Source organism: Trichechus manatus, unplaced genomic scaffold (genome assembly GCF_000243295.1).
Source record: "Trichechus manatus latirostris isolate Lorelei unplaced genomic scaffold, TriManLat1.0 scaffold00022, whole genome shotgun sequence".
Lineage (NCBI taxonomy): Eukaryota > Metazoa > Chordata > Mammalia > Sirenia > Trichechidae > Trichechus > Trichechus manatus.
In genome coordinates, this window is record NW_004443958.1 from 20,218,359 (window position 1) to 20,235,213 (window position 16,855).

Below are 16,855 nucleotides of genomic sequence, written 5' to 3' on the forward strand. Positions count from 1 at the left end.
TATATATATATACATATATATACACACACATACACACATATGGCGCCCTTGTGGTGCAGTGGTTAAGAGTTCAGCTGCTAACCAAAAGGTCAGCATTTTGAATCCACCAGCTGCTCCCTGGAAACCCTATGGGGCAGTTCTACTCTGTCCTGTAGGGTCGCTATGAGTGGGAATCGACTTCATGGCGACGGGTTTTTTTTTTTTTTTAAATATATATATACACACACATACACACACACTCACACAGGCACACACACACACATACATATATATGGTGGTGGTGGTGGTGCCATCAAGTCAGTTCCAACTCATCGCAACCCTGTACACGACGGTACGAAACACTGCCTAGTCTTGCACCATCCTCACAATCGTTGTTATGTTTGAGCCCATTGTTGCAGCCACTGTGTCAGTCCATCTTGTTGAAGGTCTTCCTCTTTTCTGCTGACCATTACTTTACCAAACATGATGTCCTTCTCCAGAGACCGTTCCGTCCTGATAACATGTCCAAAGTACATGAGATGAAGTCTCACCATCCTCACTTCTAAGGAGCATTCTGGCTGTACTTCTTCCAAGACAGATTTGTTTGTTCTTCTGGCAGTCCCTGGTATACTCAATATTCTTTGTCATCACCATATTTCAAAGGCATCAATTCTTTTTCCATCTTCCTTATTCATTGTCCAGCTTTCGTATGCATACAAGGTGATTCAAAATACCATGGCTTGGGTCAGGCACACCTTAGTCCTCAAAATGATATCTTTGCTTTTTAACACTTTAAAGAGGTCACTTGTGCCAGATTTGGCTGATGGAATATATCATTTGATTTCTTGACTGCTGCTTCCATGGGCATTGATTGTGGATCCAAGTAAAATGAAATTCTTGACAACTTCGATCTTTTCTCTGTTCACGGTGGTACTTGCTTATTGGTTTTTTTTTTTGAAACATTGTATATATATATACATACACAGATAGGGTCAGAAGAAATAATCCAAACATCCCCAGACTAACTGGAAGAAACTATCTTTAATGTAAGAATATTCAAATAATAGCCTTAGGCTAAGAGGACATCTTACAGCCTGACCCCATTCCTATACCAGCATACCTGAATCTTTACCTTCTCAAGATAACAGCTAACATTTGTTGAATGCTTCTCATATGTCAGGATCTATCCTAAGTTCCTTAGTGAATAAACTTGTTTATTTTTCACATCAACCATAGGAAGCACACAGTATTATCTCCACGACAAATACAGACACCGAGAAGGTGAATAACTTGATCAGGGCCACTGAGTAGTAAGTGATGAACCCGGAATTGAAACCCAGGCACCCCTTCATACTCATGCTATTCTGCTTCTCATTAAGATGCTGAAGATAACAATTTGAGGGTCCTAATAATAACATCTTACATCCGGTGCTTTCATTTTACTAGGGGCGATGGAGCACAATGGGTTTAATTTTGGGCTCTGTCCGAGTTTCTGGCCTCCAACCCTGGTTCTTCTATCACCTGTGTGGCCTTAGGCAAGGGTATCACCATGGCTGTGCCACAGGTTCCTCACCTGCCAATTGGGAATCCTGAGATATCTCCCTCGTGGCTGCTACAGAATCATACGAGATGGTGGGTGTATGCGTGTTTGCTTCAGTTCACCTTCCAGGTCTACTCGTAGTCTGTCTCCACCCTGCCTTGTTCCCAGGAGGCAGCATCAGTGAGCCCATGGCTCAGCCCTTGGTGGCACTGGAGTTGTGGAGGGCAGAGGGGAAGAGAACAAGGTGGCAGTATTTATCCTCCTGGCTCCTTCCCTGCCCAGGTTGACCAGCTGGCCCCACCAGCTCCTACTGCTACACTCTCCTGGTTTCTCTGCCCCATCCCTCCTTTGCCTCTCCTCCCCTCTCCCAGCGTGGTAATTGGGCCCAGGTCTTACAGCATCCTTACTGGTTTCCCACCTCTGTAACTACTCCCTTAATTAAACTGTCCACTCAATTTGAGTGTGCTATGTTTTTGCTGGGACTCAGAAGGATACAGCATTTAAGATGCTTGACACCGTCCTTGGCACACACTAAACACTATAAGGGATGTTACTAAAACTGTTATCAATAAGGTATGTTCTGATGCCTCATCCTGTGGGTCCTACAACCATCCTATGATAGAGGCCGAGTGGGGATTAACCGCGCCACCTCCAGGTTGAGGACAGGAAACACTAAGGTTAAGCCACTCACCCAGGGTTCCCTGCCAGGAGTAGGTATGATGGGACCAGGACTAGGGCCCAGGAGTTCTGAGTCCTAGGTCAGTGGTTTCTCTGCCCGGTCCCTCTGCTTCTCCCAGAAATATGCTAAGACCAGAGCCCTCCCTCCAGAAGGTCGTCTAGGGTGTTAACCACAACATACTGAATCCACAGGTGCCTTCGACTTTGATACATATCTCAGCCCTGCTGACCACCCAGGCTACATGCAATGGGCTCAGTTGAGTGGGTGAAGGCTCGTGGCTGAGCACCCTCCACCAGCCTCTCTCCCTAGATGTCCTGGCTCCTGGCGACAGCGCTCTGGGCTCCTTCTAAGGCCACAGCTCTGGCGAATTGGTCATTCTCGGTGTTATGGCCTAAGGAAAAAGAAACTCTAAAGGTTTTATAGAATCCACAGGAACAAGGCAACAGCGCTACTCTAACACCGTCACTCCACTTTGCTCCTTCCCGGGATGTAATTCACCAGCCATATTAACATTGAAACCAGCCTTGTACTTCAAGCGTTTTCTGTGAGCTTTCCAAAACTTTCCACCTTCAGTCAACTCTTCCATTACCCACACGCTCTGTTACAATGCTGTATCCCATGCAAACATCTCCTCTTACAACCCTCTCCCACACAGCCTCTTAGCTCAACTGGAATACTGAGAGGCTCCAGGAGCCGGGCCCCCTGCAAGGTGCTCCCAGGGGCCTCCCCGCAAGTCGTCACACTGGCCCTGTGTCACTGCGGACAATGGCCCCACGGCACCTCAAGCCTGGCTCATGAAGGGGAAGGGGCTCACCGGAGTCAGCAACACAGGAGTAGCATCCTCCTGCAAACCTGGCCCACTTTCTCCACATGCCACCTGCTATGTTTTTTGACCCCCTCCCGAATCAGCTATTGAAATCTGAGATCAATTATTGTTGTTAGTTGCCGAAAATTTGTGTAAAAATGGTGTGGTGGCAGCATCTGACCTCCTCTAGCTTCACAAGGTGGAGGAGAACCAATGAGGCGGAGGTCAGACATGCTTCCTCTCACCGATTCTTTACACCAGTTCTGACACCAACCGTCCCTCCCACGGCACTCTCGACTTCCATGCTCGGTTCAAGAACTCATTGCAGTGGCCACACAGAATTCACAGACAGTGCTCACAGTTATGGGGTTTATTAGAGAAGTAACAGGTTACAACTCAGGTTCAGGAATGCTCAGGATATAGCTCTTCCATCAGAACAACTTCTTCTCCAGCCACGCCCACAGGCAGGCTTCTCTCTGGCCCTTGGCCTCTGCCCTGCTCGGGCAAGTGTTACAAAGCTCTTTTAACTCTGCCGATGAGCGTTTGAGGCACCCTCCTCTGCCAGTAAGCCTCATGCTGAAGGTGCTCAGGTCAGGTTTCTAACCCTGTGGGTCGGCAAAGCTAGTTCCACCAAGTTCCCCAAAGCACACTCTGCCAGCAAGACTTCTGCCTGAAAGTACTCAACTTTCTCGCTCCAAGGACGAGGAAGCCCAGCGCTGCCTCGGCTGCCGCTGCTTCTCCGCCACCACTTCTTGTCATCTCCAGTGTTACAGCTCTCTCTCCCTCGGTCTCCTGGTTCCAGGAGCTTCTCTGCACGAGGATCCCAGGTCCAAAGGACACAGTCCACTCCTGGCTCTTCTTTCTTGGTGGTGGTGAGGTCCTCTCCTCTCACTTCTGGGATGGCTCATTTTAAGCCTAGCAGGATGGCAAAACTGACTAACCTCTTCATTAGGGTTCCATATACCTTATTTGCATGCCCCCCCCGGAACAGGTGCCATGAACTTTATTTGCATTATTAGCAAGCTATCCAATCCCCTTGGTGGGCCACAATTACTGTACTTGTATAGTCCCACCCAATCACATGGTGAGAAAGGCCATATAAAAGTGATCCATCACACTGCAAGTCAATTCAGACTCACGGTGACCGTGTATGTGCAGAGTAGGGTTTTCAAGGCTGTGACCTTTTGGAAGCAGATCACCAGATCGTTCTTCTGAGGCACCTCCGGGTGGGCTCGAAAGGCCAACCTTTGGCTAGTAGTCAAGAGCTTAACCATAAGGACAAACTATTAAAGTTCAGCATTAAATTTCCTTTTAAAAGGAAAAGCAAGGCACACAGTTATCCTGAGACTCCTAACCCTTGGAAGGTCACATAGTTGAGGGATCCGCACTGTGGCTGAGTGGCCAGATTAATCCCACATAAACAAACTAGAGATCGGGACATACTGAAGGAAACAGGGGGCAAAGCACTGAACCCCTAAAAGTCCCAGTTCCCTCACTTCTTGAGAACCATGCAGAACAGACTTATGGCCCATCGGTTATTTTACTTTATTCGATTATTCTTTATTTTTATTATTTTTGCACACACAGGTCGCAAGCCACTTTGTTTAGATATCAGTTCTAGGCATTCAAGAAAACACCTCTGCTCTCCTGCAGTCTGACTTATGCTCAGAAGAATGTCCGAGGTTGCTCAATAAATCCATCCCTGAGTCCCTCAAAGCAGAGGAAACCACTCCCTTCTGTGTTCCAATCCTATTCCAGTTTAGAATAGTACAAACCGCACTGCAGTGTAATTGTATGTTCCCACGTTCCCCACCACCGCCCCAGCACTGTGACCTCTGGAAGGACAAGAGGACAAGAATCACATGCTCTTCCATCTTTCTATCTCCAGCAACTTGCATGGTGCTTAGAACTTAATAAAACCCATTGACGTTGAGTCGCTTCCAACTCATGGTGACCCCATGTGTTACTGGGTAGAACGGCTCCATAGGGTTTTCTTGGCTATAATCTTTATAGAAGCAGACCACCAGGCCTTCCTTCCACAGCACTACTGTGTGGGTTTTTACCACCAACCTTTCGGTTAGCAGCCACCTAATAAATGTTGGTTCAACTGAAACCAAGACAATCCAACCAACAAAACAAACAACAAAATCCCCAGCGTTCCCAAGGGTATGTTGGTTTCTGCAATAAGGGAACAGAGACTTAAGTGTACAGAAAAGTGTGTGAGTTTGAGGAAGGGGGCACAGAGAGGGTTAACTCATCTGGAGTTGAAGAGATCAGTGTTCTAGCTAGCTTTGCCACCAACAGTCCCTCTGGGCCCCAGTATTTTTGCATTTTGACCAAAATGCTCTCTAAGGTCATTTTCAGCTCTGAGATGGGGAACAACACCAGCCCTTTTGAGGCCACTGTGGTTCCTGTTTGCAATATGCATCATGTGGTAGTCCCCACAGGCGCAGTGTCAGCTCTGACAGGTTTCAGAAGCCAGAATCTGAAACTTCTAGGCCGTCTCTGAACACCCAGTGCCGACAACTGCTGGAGGGTGCCTTAGGCCCGTGAGTGTGGGCTCTGTGAGGCCCTGGCACGCTCAGTGGGTGAGAGTGGAAAGGCCCTCGGCACAGGGTGGAGTCGGCTCAGTCTTCCCGAGCCAGGGCTGTCTGTCCTTCAGGGCAGGTCTGCGGGCGAAACCAGAGGAAAAGTAAGTGAGTTGGGTGCTGTCTTACAGAAGACAGGCTTTACTAACCCAAGGAGACCGTCAGCAGGACTCCATGCCTCTCACCTTGCAGAGAGGGTAACTGAGGCCCAGAGCTTGTAGAGTTGGGGTGCCAAGCTGCAAAGCATTGGAGCCTTGGCCCAGGGCTAGATGGCGGGTCTCTCTAGTGTGTAGGTCTGAGCTCCTAGAACATGAGTGAGCTCTCAGTCCCAGCTCCGCAGGAGGGGCCCTGAAAGGCCCACCACAGGTCCACAGCTGAACACTGCTGTTTCATGTCCCTGGGTGGGGCAAACGGTTAAGCACATGGCCACTAACCAAAAGGCTGGTGGTTTGAATCTACCCAGAGGTGTCTCCAAACGAAGGTCTGGTGATCTACTTTCCACAAATTGTTGCTACTGTTAGGTGCCATTGAGTCCATTCCGACTCATAGCGACCGTATCTACAGCAGAACAAAACACTGCCCGTCCTGCGCCATCCTCACAATCACTGCTATGTTTGAGCCCATTGTTGCAGCCACTGTGTCAGTCCATCTCGTTAAAGGTCTTCCTCCCTTCCACTGACCCTTTACTTTACCACACATGATGTCCTTCTCCAGGGACTGGTCCCTCCTGATAACTTGTCCAAAGTAAGGAAGACGAAGCCTCACCATCCTCACTTCCAAGGAGCATTCTGGCTGTACTTCTTCCAAGACAGATTCCACAAGATCACAGCCACTGAAACCCCAGAGAGCACAGTTCCACTCTAACACAGATGGTGTTGCTGCAAGTCAGAATTGACTCAATGGCAATTTTTTTTTTTTTTAATGTAAGGCTTATTCTAGAATTCTTTGTGACTGGAACAGCTCTCCCATCAGTCTGTGGAACATGTGTTTACAGAGCTCTTTAGAAAGCCGTGTAAGGACAAGATGAATGATGGATTTTATTTTTCTGTTTCTTGTTGCTTTTTGTGGTTTGGGAGGGGGCCTGAGGTGAGGGTTAAGGTTAAGACTCCACAAAGCAAAGCCCTGTCCAAATACAAACCCTCTGAGTCAGCAGCCTTCCACACGGGAACTGACTCAAGCAAGGTTAACTGACCAGGAGGTTCAAAACTCACACATCGCAGAGGCCCAGTCCTGAGGGCTGCCAGAAACCTGGCTACAGCGTGGTGTACTGGCGGAGGTGGACGGGCTCCTTGGTGGAGAAAGGAGACAGAGACCAACCTAACCAGAGCCCCACTGCACCCTAGATCTAGGACCTCAGAAGACCCCTCACTGCCCCATCCACAGAGGGAGCCACCCCACCATACCTCGGGGACCAGGGCTCCTGTATAGGTGATGGCCAATTCTGTGATGGTCGCAGGCTTCAAGAGGGGTGCTGGTGAGCCTGCTGGAGACATGCCCAGCCTGAGCCTCCCAGCAGAACACAGCCCAGGGAAAAGTTAGCAGGAAAGCTATCATTTCCGCTTGCTGTTGCAAAGCTGCTGCGGGGGAGCAAATCCACACCCCTGCCATCACTCTGGCAACACTTCCTGTTTTCTTCTCTGGGGCTCAGGCAGGGCATGCGTCTACCAGCCAGTGAGGTGAAGTGAAGACTCACTCAGGCCCAGGCCCTGCCCTTGGCCTAACGGTACAAACTGGACTGCTAATGTGGAGTCAGCAAGATGCAGGACAGCAGACTCCTGAGCTTGTGGGATTGAGGAAAGGCAACTCTTTCATTTATGTATTCAGCAAAAACTGTATGACGGAACTCCTTTCCCCAGGCCTTGAAGACAAGATATATATATACACACATATATGTAGCTACACATATATACACGCAGATATATCTCATGTGTCTGAATGTGTGTATATATATCCATATATATAAATATGTAAACACATATGTATGTGTACACTCTTATGTAATATGTACTCTATACATCATATTTGTGATGTACTAATAATGACCCTGTCCCTGGGTGGTGCAAACCGTTAACACTCTCTCATCTGTTAACCAAAAGGTTGGAGGTTCAAGTCCACCCAGAGGCACCTCAGAAGAAAGGCCTGGCACTTTACTTTCAAAAATCAGTCACTGAAAACCGTATGGCGCACAGTTCTACTCTGACACACATGGGATCTGCCACGAGTTGGGAATCGACTCCGCAGCCACTGTTAACTAGTTAATAATGATCCCACTTTACAGATATGGAGGCTGAGGCTCTGAGTGGTTAAGTCTCATGCCCAAAGCCAGAGGCAGACAGATTAGAGGCTATGAAGTCCCCACCCTGCAGCCAAATCTGGGCACTTGCAGGAAGCATAGAATAGTGAATTCTGGTCGGTCTTTTCAGTCGTCTGCAGTATTTCAGAAAATGGCCAGCAGTGTAGGGGCAGAAAGGGGGGTGCAGGGAGGTGCAGCCAGTGGTCCCAGGTACCCCGCCCCTGGTGCCCCTTCCCCACCTCGGAGCCAAGCGACAGTTCCCGTAGAGGCCGGCAGGGGGCACTGCACCTTGTCTTTTCCGAGATTCAGGGCGGTCTCAGGCAGTTCTGCAGGGGAAAACCAGGCGGCTCCGCCTGCAGCTTCCAGGAACTGGCCCAGCTTAGACCGGGCGCGTAGTAGGTGCTCAACACATGTTTAGAAGCCAAAAAGCCTTCACTGGGCAGATGAATGTGAATTCAACAGTAGAACTGGGTACAAGAAGCGGAGAAGAGGATGACTGGGCCACCAGCCGCCTTCCATCCTATGGGCCATTACTACAAACACAGCTTAAGCACCTACTAAGTGCTAGGCTGAGGAGTCCTGGTGGCTTAGTGGTTAAGCGCTTGGCTGATAAAAGGTAGGCAGTTCGAACTCATTAGCCGCTCTGCAGGAGAAAGATGTGGCAGTCTGCTTCCATAAAGATTTATGGCCTTGGGAACCCCATGGGGCAGTTCTACTTTGCCCTATAGGGTCGCTATTAGTCAGCAGCAGGCGCAGTGGTGGCCTACTCTCGCTCCCCCGCTCATCTCATTTCCCCCTCTGGCGAGCGCGCGCACACACACACACACACACACACACACACACACTCAGCGACGGAGTGGGGGTGGGGGATCGCTGTTTCCCTGGGGAGCCATCTCGGCCAAAACGCGGGGCATGGGGACCGGAGAGAGATGCTTCGGGAGAGGAGAGGGGTCCTGAAGGCTGACACGTGAAAGTCGGGCAAATGCCTGAAATGGGGACGGGCGAGGAGATCATGCCCTCAGGGTCATGGCCGTCTCCCACCGTGGGACGCTCCAAGCCCGCGAGACGCAGTGACCACCCCAGCCCCCACCCACTCGTATGTTCAGGGTGCGCATATGTCCCCTCTCCCAGAGCCCCCACCCAGCCCCACGCGTCACAGGCGCCAGATGGGACCCTTGGGTAGGACGAAGGAGAGATTCAGGGGTCCAGGCAATGAAGAGAGCCCAGATGACTGGGATACCCCGAGGGCCCGGCAGTAGGGCAGGGCTAACTAAGCGCGTCCGGACCTATCTGTACCCGGCCAAGGCTAAGCCTCAACCCCCATCTCAAGTTCAGCCCGCTTCCTCTGGCAAGGTCACGCTCATACCCTCACGCAGAGAGAAAGCAGGAGCTCAAAGTTGCGCTACGGTCCCGGTTCCGAATCTGGCCTTGCTCAGACCCAGCGCCCTCCCCCAGTGTCCCTGCTGTCCCCCGACCTCCGTGCTCTCCCAGAAGGGGCGGCCACTGCCCCGCGCAGGTCACACACCCAAGACGCAGACAAGTTGCTAACTTTTGTCAGATTATTTCGCCGCACCTGCGGCGCATAACGGGGTTGCGGCGGGCTCGGAGTTTTGAGTTGCCACCAGCACCACCCCTGCCGTGCTCCCCTTCGACTTCTCAAGAGTCGCCCAATGTCCACCACGTTGCGTCCAGGTGCCCCGTCCAGGGCGCCAACTTCTCCCCGGACCCAGAGCGGCGCCGGCTGGAGGCGTCCGGGAGGCGGAATGCCACCTCCCCAGGCTGCGCCTGCTCGCAGCGGATTTGGAACCTCAATCCGGATTCGGTCCCAGGGCCGCTCCCCGGTATCACCGGCGGCCTCGGGGCGCCTCCGCGGCGTCCGGGTCACGGACCCCCGCCCCTCTGAGTGCGCCCGAGCCCCGCTGCCCCGCGGGGTCTCCTCCCCAGGCGGCCCCGTTGGCCGCTTCTGCCTCCCGAGGCTCTGGACCAAGAGATCTCAGCCCCGGGCCCGGTTCAATGTCACTGGGGCCGCCCTGGGGTCTGCTGCCCCAACCTGGCGCAGGCTCCCGGTTATGCTCCTGGCAGCTTCTCCAGTAATGACTGAAGACCCCTGCGCCCCAGCCTCCCCTTTGACCCCCTTCCTCTCCCAAAGACTCCGGTGGTCGCCGCAGCTAAGACGGGGGTCTCCCTACGAGTGTCTTCCTCCTGGCATCTGGAGTCGGGGTCGCCAGTCCCGCCTCCAGTGTCACACCCTCCCAGTCCCCTCCCCACCACTTCTGTTCCGGGTCCGGGCATCACCCCTCCACTCATGAAATACACAAGGAACTGCCCAAGACCCAACTCCGGCGGACGCCCACCCCGGGGATCCCGCGCACCGTGGGTACCCCGCGCACCCGGGGTACCCCGCGCGGGGCTCGACTCGAGCCCTCACTCACCGCGGCAGGAGACACGCTGGAGTTTTCTGGGTTCCGGCGAGGAGAGATTCGGAGGAGGATAAAAAGGGGGTGTCCCGAACACGCGCCCCCTTGCGAGCTCACATCGCCTCTTCCTCCGCTCTCTCCTCCTCCTCTTCTTCTCCGTCCTCGTCTTCCTCCTCCCGCTGCTCTCGGGCTCTTTGTCTTTGCAAAGTGTCGAAACCGTCTGGCATAGTGGGGCTCCAGCGGCGGAGGCTAGGGCCGGGGCCACGCGGGGCGGGGGGAGGCGGGGAGCGGCCTCGGGAGCACCATCCCCCGAGTGTAACGGGAGGGAGGCGGGGCGCCGGGCCAGGCAGGGCCCGCCGGAGCGGGGCCGAGCCTCCCGCGCGGGCCCTCCTCTTCCTCCGCCCAGCACCCGCCCCTGGGCCCGCGCCCTCAGCCGGCCCCCCTGCGCCCTGGCTCAGCTCGGCTTTCCGGGCTCTGGTTTCCTGCGAGCCGAGTCTAGCGCTACCGAGCCACGTGGACAGCGGCCGCTCGGCGCAGGCCGGGCCAGGGACGCCAGAGGCGGCGGCGGCGGCAGCGGTGGCGGCGCGGGGACTGACCGCCGCCGCGAGAGGAGCTCTGCAGGGACAGCTCCGCGTCTCCCCGCTCCAGGGCCGCCGCCGCAGCCTGGCAGGGCTGGGAAGAGCAGCCAGATGGCCCGGAGGCCGGGGGGTCAGTCCCGGGGACGAGGGACTAGCGCGCAGCGAGAGGACGAGGCGGTGCCCGGAAGAGCCGGAGTCGCGTCCAAGGTGGCGAGAAGGGGCTGAGCCCTCCTGCCGGCGACCAGGCAGAGCCACCGACTTCCTCTAAGGGCGCGGGACTCGAGGTGGGATTTGGGAAGGATGAGGGATGAGCGCGGCGCGGCTGAGGTGTCGCGGAGGCCAGGCCGGGGCGCGCGTGCCACGCGGTTCAGAGCCCCAGAGCCGGCACCGCGGCCCGCCCGCCCGTCCGCCGCTGCCGGTTGTTTCCTTCCAGATGCAGAGGCTGCAGCGCGGTCCAGGAGCAGAGGCCGGTGCAGAGGCCAGCCCCGCGGTGGCCTGGGGCCGGGGCCTAGGTTTGAGAGTCAGGTTTGGAGTCATTTCGCGCTCCTTCATTACGGTGGTAGGTGTGGGGGCGGTCGAGACTTATTTTGCTGAACAGCAGAATGCCGGTCGCTTAATGGCTGAATGCTGGACACAATATTTAAGAAGCATTTTTTAAAATCTAGTTTTACAGCTCCTATTCCTTTATTGGGACTTTACCACTTTTGCAACTTTTCTGGGAAATGTTAAGAGGCACAGTTTGGCATAAAAAAAAACAGACCATACCCATTGCCCTCGGGTCGAATCCGACTCATAGCGACCCTACAGGACAGAGTAGAACTTCTTCATAGAGTTTTCAAGCCTGTAATCTTTACGGAAGCAGACTGTCACATCGTTCTCCCACAGAAGAGCTGGTGGGTTCCAACCGCGGACCTTTAGGTTAGCAGTCGAACGCTTAACCACTGACCCCGCCGCTAGAGGTCAGTTAATTTTTCAGTTTCCATTGCCCTTGAAGGAGAGGTTAGCCTTTTGCAACGAAGGGGAGAGAGCGCCGGCGCCCATTCCTTCATCAGCGAGCGCTGTGGTATAGTATAAGGCTTCAGACCAGGGCCCTCTGGGTCAGAGTTCTGGGTTCAGATCCTGTTGCCACTCACTGGTGTGCCAGCTTGAGTTAGTTACTAAGTCTCTCAGCTTCCGTAGCCCTGAACCTTGGTTTCCTCATCTGTAAAAATAGACTTAATAACAGTGTCTAGCTTATAAGGAAGGTACTTGTGATGATTGAGTGAATTCATACAAGTAAACTTATTAGAACTCTACTCAGCATATAATAAGTGCTCAATAAAAGACCATGTGCTTCTCAGAGTGCCGGGTCTCTGCCAGCTGCCAGGAGATGGTGGGCTGGGATGGTGCAAAGGGTTAATGCGCACGGTTTGTCTGCTAACTGAAAGGTTGGAGGTTTGAGTTTACCCAGAGGCACCTATGAAGAAAGGCCTGACAATCTACTTCTGGAAAATTAGCCATTGAAAACCCTATGGATCACAGTTCTACTCTGACACACATAGGCTTGCCGTGAGTTGGAGTCCGCTCAATGGCAAGTGTTTTGGAGGGTGGCGTGGAGGTGTTAGGGAAAACTTTGGGGATTTGGGAGAGGAAAGGAGAGAGATTCTGAGAAGAGAGAAGCAGAAGAGACACTGATTTTTTTTAAAAAAAAGGGGGGAGGGGGGTAGGAGAATGAGAAAAACAATTTCTAGATGAGGAAGGAGAAGAGGAATAGCGATACGTAAATGACACGCAAACAACCATGTGCCAGAAGAGAAACAAAGCCAAAGTGAGCAACCAAAAACCCAAACCCACCCGTTGCCATCAAGTCGATTGCAACTCGTAGCAATCCTCTAGGAGAGAGAAGAACTGCCCCATAGGGTTTCCAAGGAGTGGCTGGTGGATTCGAACTGCCGACCTTTTGGTTAGCAGCCATAGCCCTTAACAACTGTGCCACCAGAGCTCCAAAACAAACAAAAACCCAGGAATATCAAGAATTCTTTAAGATAGCGAGAATGGACGCACAACTTGAAGAATGTAATCCATGTCACCAAATTGTACATGTAGAAATTGTTGAGACAGCATATGTTTTGTTATGCATATTTTCACCACAATAAAATAACAGAAGAAAAGAATTATTCAAGGAGCCATGTAGTGCTGCCCTGGGGGCTCCGACTTAGTGGCCATGTTCCCTGCCTTCCAGGAGTTTGGAGAGAAATGTGTGCGGCTTTTCATGAGCCACTCTGGGTCCTCTCGCCTGACCTGTCAGGCCTAGTTGAATCTTGTTTAGATTCTAGAGAGGGGTGAGCCCTTGGGCCTGTTTGCCGACATCTTGTGGGCTTTACTCCTGAGACTTGGGTCTGGGTGTTCGGTGCACCTGTATAGGAGGAGGACAGGCTACTGTTTTTCTGGAAGCATCAACTCCTGTTTTCTCCGGCAGCAGCATCTTCCAGCAGGGGAAACCTTCTAACATGGACCACTCAGACTCTTAGCACCGGGAAGTGTGGCTCGGAGTGTCTTCTAGATCATCATCTGAAATACGAGCATGGTCTCTTGCTTTCCTCCCAGGGACGCACTGGCCGCAGTACTGTACTGATTTGCATGATCACATGTAAGGAGCCCTGGTGGCACAATGGTTAAGAGCTCGGCTGCGAACCAAAAGGTCTGCAGTTCGAATCCACCAGCCGCTCCTTGGAAACCCTATGGGGCAGTTCTACTCGGTCCTGTAGGGTTGCTGTCAGTTGGAATCGACTGAATGGCAACAGGTATATATGGCGGGCGTGTGTCTCCTGATTTGACTAAATCTGCAGAGAATGTGTTGGGTTTTGCTCCCTCCTGACTGCAGCCCATCTCACTGCTACGTGTAGATGTTCAATAAAGAGCCGCTGGATGAATTAATAAAAGAGGTGGTATTTATTGTAAGGAGCAAATAAAATCATGTATGGGAAACACTTTGAAAAATAGAAAATATGATGTTCGTATAAGACCTGGATCCTAGTAGATTCTGTGGAGAGAAGATCAGGCTAGGCAAGTAAGTAGCCTCAGGTCATCCAGCTGTTAAACTAGGCGGCCAAGAACCAAAACAGGCTCTCGGCTTCAGCCCTGGGTTCTTGGCAGTTCCCCTGGATAACTCCATGGTGAGAGGGAAGTTAGCAGTGAGTCTGCGATGAAACATGTGTCAGTCATCACTTTATGTGTATAAAAAGATGTTCCTCAGATGCGCTTTTTCCAGTCTCTGAGGGGTTAACCCAGCCAAGGCTCTTTCTCCTCCACTTCCTATCTGTTGTAACATTTCTTCCCATGTAGCCGGGAGGGCCTCTCTCCCTCTCCCTTTTCCCTGGAGGCTTTGTGACATCCTTTTCACTGATGAGTGGTATTCCATGGTTTGGCTGTACCGGTTTGTTTAAGCATATGCATATTGAGGGGCTCCTGGGCTGGTCCCCGTTTCTGGCTATTAGAAATAAAGTTGCTATGAACCTTCGTGCTGAAATCAAACAAACCAAAAACTCCTGTACGGCTCTCCTTCCCCGTGGTCACCCATGAGGTGGACACCCACTGTCTGGACAACCCATTTGGAGAGGGGCTGATGACCTATATGACACTGGGTTGATGACCCCCATTACACGCTAATCCCTGCCAACTGGATTCATCTCCTCCATGAATAAAATAAATAAAATAAAGCACCAGGTGGAAGAAGAGTGAGAAGTGGAGCTGAGGAGACTGTTTCTACAGAGTTGGCATGAGAGAGAAGAGGTGGGTGGGTCCATAAACATGGAGAAAGCTTGACTCTAAAATTCAACAGAGAAGGCCTGTGGGCAGGGAGAGGAGAGAGAGGGGGAGGGAGAGAGAGACACACAGGCTGCCTCTCCTTCTGTCTTCTTCCAGCTTCAGTCCCCAAGTTAAACCTCTCTTTTCCCTCTGAGGAAACTTGAGAGCATTCTCACCACCTCAGGAGCCCTCAGTGAGATATGTGGAATGCTATGCCCAGCCCCTTGGCCCTCACCTGACAAGCAAGGCACCCTCTCCTTTCTGCACAGTCACGGAGATGGGCTCAGAACCCATTAGGATCTTTCCACTCTGATGTGCCAAGGAAGGGGGTGGGGAAGGATGAAGTCAATTTCCTTAACCGTTATTACTGAGAGCCCTGCCATGGCTCTGAAAACGGGGGCATTGCTGGGAGCACTACATCAGTACAGACACGCCCAGGAATAAGTTAGCAGTTGTTCTCTGGCAGGGCTTGCTGGGAGACACACTCAAGGTGACAAGTAAGAATGTAGGCACACACACCCCCAACACGCAGCCCCGGAGGGATCCAGGCTCCCGGACACAGTCCAGAGGTGTTAGGAGTACTATTTTCATGGGATGTCACAAAGCCTCCACGGAAAAGGGAGAGGGAGAGAGGCCCTTCCGGGTACCTGGGAAGAAATGTTACAACAGAAAGGAAGTGGAGGAGAAAGAGCCTTGGCTGGGTTAACCCCTCAGAAACTGGAAAAAGTGCATCTGAGGAACATCTTTTTATACACATAAGGTCATGATTGACACGTGCTTCACCGCAGACTCACTTACTCCTCTTACCATGGAGTCGTCCAGGGGAACTGCCAAGAACCCAGGGCTGAAGCCCAGAGCCTGTTTTGGTTCTTGGCCGCCAAGTTTAACAGCTGGATAACCTGAGGCCACTTACTTGCCTAGTCTGATCCTCTCTCCGCTGAATCTACTGAGATCCAGATCTTATATGAGTATCATAGTTTTTTTTTTTTTTTCAATCACAGGTTACATATAGTATGTGTCCATTTATGTAATATTTTGAAATGACATTTTAGAAATACAGTACAGATTAGTGGTTGCCAGGAGTTGAGAGAAGGGGGAAGGGAAGTGGGTGTGGATAAAACAGGGTGACATGAGGATCTGTGTACAGGAGAGTTTGCATTTGAGAGACACATGACCCTTAAGCCCCCTTCCAACGTTGTGAATCTTGGAGGGCTTATGGGTCAGGAGAATTATTAAGGAGAACCTGTAAAATTTACACTAACCACATATAGTGGACCCAATATCCGTGCTAAATCAAATGACCAGTCTAGGTCAGTCATGAGCACCCTATTCTTGCCAGAGGTTGGTTCAGGAATGAATAGATTTAACCCCTGTCTGGACCAACAAGTTAAAGAGAGACACTTACTTGGGGCATCTAGGAAAGAAGCTCTTAGGCATAAGCTGTGAGAAGCCCATCTTTCTCTTCAATTGGACAGGATTAAGAAGGTATTTTTCAACATAATATTTTCTGGAAAACATCTTGTAAACATGAGAGAAGCCAAACTGAAGACAAGTAGATCCAGAGCCCTGATCACACCCTACCTGAAGCCTTACCTAAAGCCTACACTGTGGACTTTCTGTTGTATGAGCCAATAAAATTATTATTTTTTATTTAAGCCAGTTACAGTCACATTTGTACTATTTAGAGCCAAATGGTTGATAACTGATACAAAACTATAGCCAGATTCTTCTGCAGCTCTCCTCCCACTCATTGTCAAGCTCAAAACCCTTAAAACTTCAACGGCTCCCCTTTGCCATAGAGAAGTAATTCCACGCTTCTGAGCCCAGCAGTGAAGGCCCTTCTTTGTGTGGTCCCAAGGTGTGTTTCTTGTTTTCTTCCAGTACTCCTCTTTACAAACCCGCCATAGCAGGCATGACTCCACCCTGAAGCTTTGGTTAAATTGCATGCTGTTACGTTCTTGAAATCAGCAGAGATGACCATCCTGCTGTGCTGGTGAAGACTTCAGTAGCCATCACGGACACTCCCCGACCCCCGGGGTCTACAGAAGTCCAGAAGTCTAACACAGACCCACGGCTCCCACAGGAGCTCTGCTACTTAGCAATGCTCAGTGCTTCAGCAAGGGCTTGCACTGTCCCAGGCTGCAAATCTGTAGAGGATCACAGCTTTGTTTGGAGGGCAGTTGGAAACTC

The 16,855-nt window shown here is 51.7% G+C and overlaps 1 protein-coding gene across 7 annotated transcripts in view; it reads right to left on the reverse strand.

The window, feature by feature from the left end:
• Window positions 1-10,619, reverse strand: part of ST3GAL1 (ST3 beta-galactoside alpha-2,3-sialyltransferase 1) — a 101,833-nt gene extending 91,214 nt beyond the window's left edge. For 2 of the 7 annotated variants that reach the window (XR_002823530.1, XR_002823531.1), the window contains exon 1: window positions 10,317-10,574. The gene's annotated coding sequence lies outside the window, so the exon portion shown is untranslated. Of the gene's footprint in view, window positions 1-1,552; window positions 3,864-6,994; window positions 8,942-10,316 lie in introns of those variants that run through there. The other 5 variants (XM_023728226.1, XM_023728217.1, XM_023728218.1 and 2 more) reach the window with 4 other exon arrangements.
• Between the last annotated feature and the right edge of the window lie 6,236 nt (window positions 10,620-16,855).